General features: G+C 43.2%; 1 long non-coding RNA gene across 1 annotated transcript; it reads left to right on the forward strand.

The window, feature by feature from the left end:
• Positions 1–2982: 2982 nt before the first annotated feature.
• LOC114618623 lies at positions 2983–3907 on the forward strand. Its single transcript, XR_003710978.1, has 2 exons — positions 2983–3324; positions 3411–3907. It is a non-coding gene; the product is annotated as an uncharacterized LOC114618623 (long non-coding RNA).
• Positions 3908–6869: the final 2962 nt, after the last annotated feature.

Here is a 6869-nt window from a genome sequence, read left to right on the forward strand (position 1 = left end):
ATTGTGGAATGTTACCAAAATAGAAAAGGGGGGAAAAAGCCCATAAATCTCTCCTTGTCCAGTTCTTGTTTTGTAAAGGGGCCCAGCCAACGTCCTCAACTCCTCCAGCCCACACTGAGTTCTCCCTGTGAGCCCTGTAGACTGTAGGCCTAAATCATGAAAGGCACCCGTTAATCACCCTCTACCCTGGAGTGGGTGTGGGATGGGGAACCCCCCATCGCACCTGGAGGCCTGAGAAGTGGGCCCTGGGCCAACTCCAGCTCTCTGCATGCTGCTTAGGTTGCAGTCTCTCCTTCCTCTCCAGCATCGTTAGAAATACAGGCTAAACCTGTGTACATTGATATGACCCTAACACTTCAGGTTTGTGAATTTTCTGGTTGCTTGTTTCAAACCATATGGGTAGAACTCATGCTTCAAATTACTTTCTCTTCTTTCCTAACACAAAAGCTTTTGCTGAACCTTGAAGGCTCAGCCAATCTCATACTTCTGCTGCATCAGGATTTCCCGGAGACCTGGGTTAAAACACAGGTTGCTGGATTGCTCTCCAGAGTATTGACACTAGGCTGTGGCCTCTGTGCTTGCATCTCTAACAAGCTACCTGGCTGCTTTTGCTGCTGCCACTGGCATGTGCTTAGATAGGGCACATTTTGAGATCCACTGGCTTACTTGCATCACAGTTGGTAACAATGCTCTTATGCCTGGGTGCTATTACCTTAGCAGCAGGTACCTAAGTGCTCCTTAAGGAGGGATCTGCTTTTTGTTTAAGATGAAAATGAAGTGCCTGGGAAATCCTGCTGGGAGAAGATAGTGGTGAGGATGAAGAGACCACAAGAGGACGTGCCTATCTCATCCCAGGGGCTGGGAGAGCCCATAGGCTAAAACTGGATTTAAAGAGACTGGGGTATGGGTTGCATGATTTTCTTAGGGCCAGAGAAACCTGTATGATTTCTGGAGATGCCAAGACTGGAAGCCAAGCTCTCGGTGAGTTCTCAAAGACCTGGACAAGGTTGTATTTCATTGAGTGTTTTTATTTTGACTTTAGATCTTTAAAGAAAGAATAAGCTGTTGGGCTTCCTGCTGTTCATCTTTAACCCCAGCACTCAGGAGGCAGAGGCAGGTGGATCTCTGTGAGTGGGATGCTAGCCTGGTCTACAGGGCAAGTTCCAGCCAGGGCTGCATAATGACGCGCTGTCTTTAATGACAGAACACGGAAGTTCCACTAAAAGCACTGTGATTAAACTTGTACCGCATTGCACAAGAGCTGCGAACTTTTCAAATTTATAGATTCCTTTGATCTTTATCAAAGTCTCGTCAGAGAGAAAAGAGTAGAATAAATCATAATTCCCAGTGAGAAGCCAAGCCGTAGATGTATGAAGAGTAAAGCCACAGTCGAGATGTGCTGATAGACAGCTCAGGCCGCACCATAAGGGCCCTCCAGAGAAGACCCTTTGCTCTTAGGGCTTCACGCTCTTTTCCAACGAGATAGATGCAGACTTCAGATCTAATTCTGAATAAATGGACATTTGGAGTGGTGTTTCCAAAGGTCCCAGGGAAGAGATTAAATCATTCTGTCTCTAGCTGAGCATGAGTCTCAGCATCTCCTTGAGGAGCTATATAGCATCCTTCTGCCAGAGGGAGGTGGACAGGAGTGTGATCGGGCCTAACTCTACATTTTACAGTCGCATGTTGCGCTCTGACATAAATCTTGAACTAAAAAGGCCTACAGTAAATAAGAGCTGGTTGTGGACAAATCCTCCTGGTTTTTGGCAACACTTACTCCATCTGTCTTTTCGACCGACAAACAAATCAATTTCATTGTAAATCAAAATGACAGGTTTCCTGGCAGTTTCATGAGTCTTCCAGCTCTATCCCGAGAGAATTCCAGGGTGTGCAGGACCTTGAGGACACTCTCCCACACAACCTAGCTCTTCTGTCTTTAGTTGGATAATGCCAGGCTCTTCTGGGAAAGAGGCTTGACAGGAAGAAGACCAGATCCCACAACACTAGACCAGGCAAAAGTGGTGTGTGATTGAAGAGAGAGGCAGTCTTCTTGTTGGGTGTAGGAACATTGAAGCCAGCTTCCCCCTGTCCTCAATATCATCATTCCCCAAGACACTCCTGGACCTGGGGGTAAAGGGTGCTCAGGCTGTCTCACTAAGCTCCAGGTGCCTGCATCATTTTCTCTGCCTAGTTAACCTTCAAGGAAACTCCACAAAACCCCCATGCCTTTGGGACTTAAAGGAACCTGTCATGGCTAACAGGAGGTGGAGCTGGTATTAAAACTTGTGTTTCCATAAAGCTCTTACTCTTTCCTGTGCCAGGCAGAGGCTCGTTAATGCCTGCCTTGGAGAAGATAAAACAAGTGACTTTGCTCACAGATGTGAATTCATCTCATCTTATTTGTGGGGAATTATGTTTAGGTATTGAATGTTTCATTCTTTTCTCAAAATCATGATAATAATAGCTAGTGCTTCTCTCTCATCTTCCTCCTTCTTCCTCCCTCCTCCACTTTCTCTTCTCTCTCTCTCCTTTTTACTTTTATAGAGCTGAAAAAGCAATATATAATATAATAATATATATGTATACATGCATATATATGCATATATATATGCATATATATTTCCTGTTTCATTAACATTTTAAAATTAGGCTATTATAATTATAATGGGCCACATTAGGGTATTTCCATACTCATATGTAATTTACTTTGAACATGTGCTCTTTCCCCTCCATTAAGATATTTTTTTCTGCAGTGGTGGTGCACGCCTTTAATCCCAGCACTTGGGAGGCAGAGGCAGGCGGATCTCTGAGTTTGAGGCCAGCCTGGTCTACAGAGTGAGTTCCAGGACAGCCAGGGCTACACAGAGAAACCCTGTCTTGGAAAACCAAAAAGAAAGAAAGAAAGAAAGAAAGAAAGAAAGAAAGAAAGAAAGAAAGAAAGAAAGAAAAGAAAAGAAAAGAAAAGAAAAGACAAGACAGGACAGTGTCTTTAAAAAAAAAAGATATTTTTTCCTGGTCCACATGTCCCAGAGTCCCCAGCCCCTGCTCTATAGACACTGTCTCATCCTAGTTCAAGGGGAGCACAGCTCTGAAATCTGTGCCGTGGGTCTCACGCCAAAATTCTGACTTAAAATCCACAACTTGATACCAACCTTTCATTTCAGTTTGAGGGGGAATGCTTCCAGGAAAGGCTATCAGAGGCTTCATAGTGAGGGCACCCTCCCCCTAACCTAAACGCTCTCTCTTCTCCTAGCACCTCTGCTCGGATGTGCCAAGTGTCCAAGATGAGTTATGATTTCTTGAACTGAAAGAATGTGCTAATTGGTTAGTATTCCTCTGGAATCACTTTTATTTACTTTGTCGGTGGCGATTTTCTTTCCGTGGTTGAAGCTCAAATATATCTCTTCTAGTTTTACAGAGTACGTCGCACTTGGCTGGAAGTACCTCCCCCAGGTCTCCTAAACCCAAATGAAGCCATGTGAGTGGCAGAAAACTGTAATTGGATAGCTACCTCCCCTTGATAATGACATTTGGTTGTGTCTCCCAGCCATGTGACAAGGGTACCTAATGACTCTCTAATGCTTGAGAAGACCATCACTGGTCACCCCTGGGCTTAAGGCAGCTGTGAACTCTGCTCCCCCAGAGCTCCGCGTCCAAACACAGCGTTGTGTCTGCATTATCCCACTTCTGGGCGCCCACAGTGTCTCTCACTTACGTCTTTAACTCCCTTTATGGCCTCGGTAAATCATCCCACGCACCACAGAGCAGGGGGACTTCTGATTTATGAGACCTACCTGCCTGGTTCTCTCAGCGGAAGATTCCCTTGGTTCATGCTTTCCCTCTTCAGATTCTTTTTCTTTTTGGATTTTTAAAGTATTTAAATAAAAATGTATCTGGAGTATTGTGACCTGCCAGTGACAGTTTTCCAGGGATGGCCAGTTATTATTGAGTGTGTGTGTGTGTGTGTGTGTGTGTGTGTGTGTGTTATGCCTGCATGTGGAGGCCAGAGGATAACAGAGTGTTGTTTCTCATGTGCTAGCCATATTTTCAAGTTCAGATTTTATTTGTTATTATTGCGTCTATCTATGAACTCTGGAGCACATCCCTGTCCCATGGTACTTGTAGGAGGTCAAAGGACAACTTTTGGGATTCAGTTCTTTTCTTCCACCATGGGTTCTGGAAATCAAACTCAGGTTGACAGGCATGGCAGCAACCATGCTTACTCTCCCTTTCTTTTCTTTCTGAGGCAAGTTTCTCATCGGCCTGGGGCTCATGAGTGGCTGGATGGCCAGCTCTCAGGTCCCAGAGACATTCCTGTCTCTGCCTTGCCCCCAGAGATTATAAACGTGTGCCATGGTACCTGGTCAGGTCAGGCCCAGAAGGAAACTCAGTTCCCCAAACTCCCAAAACCAATCCAAATATCCAGGGGTGAATTCAGCATGAAGTATAGGAGGATTTCTGGTGGTTAGATAAAAGCCAGAATCCTTGCAGAACTTGTAAAGCCAGTTCATGCCTACCAAAAGGAGTCATTTCCCTTAGCTCTGGCCAAGGGGACTATGGTTCTCCAGTTAGCATATACCTATAGTGCATATATACCTGTAGTGCATATACAGTTAGCATATACCTGTAGTGCATATATACCTGTAGTGCATATACAGTTAGCATATACCTGAAGTGCCTGTCAGTATATTGAGGCCTGTGCTAGTCCCTACTCAGAAGGACTGTGTATACATTTTAGAACCCCTCCACCAGTCTCTCAGCCCTTCCCTCCTCCCAGCTGCACACCCTTTTTTACAGTTCAGTTCTTCTCTATGCTTTCTCTGGTCTCTATCCTCTGCTCTGCTGTGTCCAGTCTGCTGGCCATAGTCAGTCTACTTTTTCTCTGTGATCTGCCCTCTTCAAGTGCCTCTGGCTATTCTTTCTCTCATAGTTACAATAAAACAAACAAACCACCCTCTTAACCACACCATGCAGCTATCATGTTGGCATTTTCTTTACTGAACCCTCTCACATACACCTGGCTTTAAAAAAGATTTATTTATTATTTATACATGTCCCCTGCTAGAGTAGTACAGGTTTATAACAGCTGAACCATCTCTCCAAGCCATTTTACAAGGGTTTGGAGATTGGAGGGCACTGGCATATGCATGTGTGCATGCATGTATGCATGTATGTGCTTATGTGTGTACATGTGTACATGTGTATGCATGTGTGTGTGTGCACAGGCATGCATGTAACACTTCTTATAGCTAACTAATCCAGTCTTCATCCAGACAACTGAACTCACCTTGGGAATTGAAAACATCATCTGACTGGGTTTTCCCTGAAGACAAAAACGAAGTGAACTAAGAATTTAGGGTTCTTTGGTTTCCAAATCAAGATGGTCACCATTCTTTGTCCTTTTTCTTTTACTCTGAGGGGAGAATATTACTTGGATTTGAGGGGAGAACATTACTTGGATTTGCTTTTGCCTATGCATATGTGTTGAAGATCGTCTAAAAGTTTACCTTATTGAGTTAAAGTGTCGGTTTTACTCATTTTGCCCCTTGCATCCATTTTCAGTATCTAGAACTGGATAGGACCCTGAAAGAGGTCATAAGAGACTTGGGTGTCAGTGACTGAAGCTGTCTGACATGAAGGGAGGAAAATTTAATGTACAATTGTTCCTGAGACTCTATGTTACTGGTTGTTGACCCAGCAAATCCCCAGTAGTCACTCTGGTTGTTACTAAAGATGCCACATGATTCTGTCAAGGATATTTATTTTTCTCAATCTCAGGAGAAGAGAATGGGGGCTTCTCTTTTCAGTAAAACCATAAAAGTCAAGCCTTTATTGTATTATTATATTCTTGAAGTAAAAATTCTGAAGGCGAGCTGAGGAAATGGGCCACTTGTCATGGGCATGAGGACTAGAGTTTAAATCTCCAACAGTCCTGTTAATTCTGAGAGAGTGAGCATGGAACATAATCCCAACACTCAGGAGATGGAGACAGGGGATCCTCAGAGCAAGCTAGTTAGTGAGGGCAGCCACACTGGTCTCTTGTTCAATGTATAAGGTATGGAGTGGCCAGGGAAGACACCGGACATCAACTTCTGTGTCCTATGTACACATGCACTCATATGCATGTGTGCTCATAGGTGATCACCCAAACACAAAATATTTTTATTATCGTCATTTATTTATTATTACTATATAGGGCAAACCAATAATCCCTGAAAACTGTTACAAAAGAGCCATTTTGTAAAATACTAATGTTATCACAAAATCCAGTGATGATGAAAACATAAAAGTTTGTAACAATATAAGCAATTTATTTATGTAATTAAACACATCTCAGCATTCCCCCTTTAACTCTTGTAACCATCCTTCCATGTGTGTTTTGCTTACTAAAAACCTAAATGGCACATAGAATAATTGCTTAACTCAGTCACAGAAGGCAAATTTGTTCATCATATATTTATTAGAACCAAAAGCTATTTTTAGCAATGTACTCTTATTTGACTTAGGCCTACTTGCTTTGAAAAAAAAAAAAACCCTCAAAACCCTTTACCAACAGGATTTCAGAATTGCTTTTAACAACCCAGTGGGAAATTCTTGAAATTATACACTTTAGAAAATGAGAAACTGATGCGGAGCAGTTCAGAATCCAGACGGAGGAGTTAGGGTACATATGACATGGGTCTTTCAACTCCTAGTCATCTCCACTGAAGATTTTTAGTTGTTTAGTCGACCCACTTTCTAAGTACCAAAGAACTTAGTCAACAAATATATATTTTCTATTCATCGACATTGTTATGAAATATAATGCACTGGGATGGGGGGAGTACCTGGCAGGCCCGTGCCATGGTGTTCCCTTGAGAAATCACGCC

This window comes from Grammomys surdaster, unplaced genomic scaffold (assembly GCF_004785775.1).
Source record: "Grammomys surdaster isolate TR1022 unplaced genomic scaffold, NIH_TR_1.0 143, whole genome shotgun sequence".
NCBI lineage: Eukaryota > Metazoa > Chordata > Mammalia > Rodentia > Muridae > Grammomys > Grammomys surdaster.